This window comes from Parasteatoda tepidariorum, chromosome 8 (genome assembly GCF_043381705.1).
Source record: "Parasteatoda tepidariorum isolate YZ-2023 chromosome 8, CAS_Ptep_4.0, whole genome shotgun sequence".
NCBI lineage: Eukaryota > Metazoa > Arthropoda > Arachnida > Araneae > Theridiidae > Parasteatoda > Parasteatoda tepidariorum.
This window is the reverse complement of record NC_092211.1, coordinates 11406868-11407439: the sequence shown is the minus strand read 5'-3', so window position 1 is coordinate 11407439 and position 572 is coordinate 11406868.

The following is a 572-nucleotide window of genomic DNA, read 5'->3' as shown; positions in this document are numbered from 1 at the left end:
CCGTTATCAACTGCCTACCGTGGCCAAAGTGTGACGTGGTAATTGACTTTTTGCTCTTTTACTATTTATTCTCTTTTGTGATTTCTTTAAACAACCAGAAATTAAATAACACTTTAAAATGAAATATCGATAAGTTGTTAGGGTTACCGAGCAAAATGATTATTTTTAAATATTATTCTAATAAAATTGGGTAGTGAAACCACATTTGAGCTATTACATAAAATTTTTTTAGATCTTTCAATCGAATAAGCTTTCATATAATAATGCAACAATCAAGACGGTCAAGTTAGTGTGACAATTATAAAGGTTGGTGAGGGAAACGAGCGGGGGGTTGAGTGCAGTAGTAATGTATAATATTTTAGGGATTTATCTTCCAAACTTTCAAAACCTCTCATATTTTAGATTTCAAATTCTCATTTAGTTACGAAAGAAACGTTTTTAAACTCTGACCAATAGAGATTGAGGTTAACCTGTTTAGCACCAGCGAAATCAGAAACATGCATTGCAACATTTTTGCGCACTCCAAGAGAATATGCACACACGCGTCTAGGCGTGCTATATATATATATATA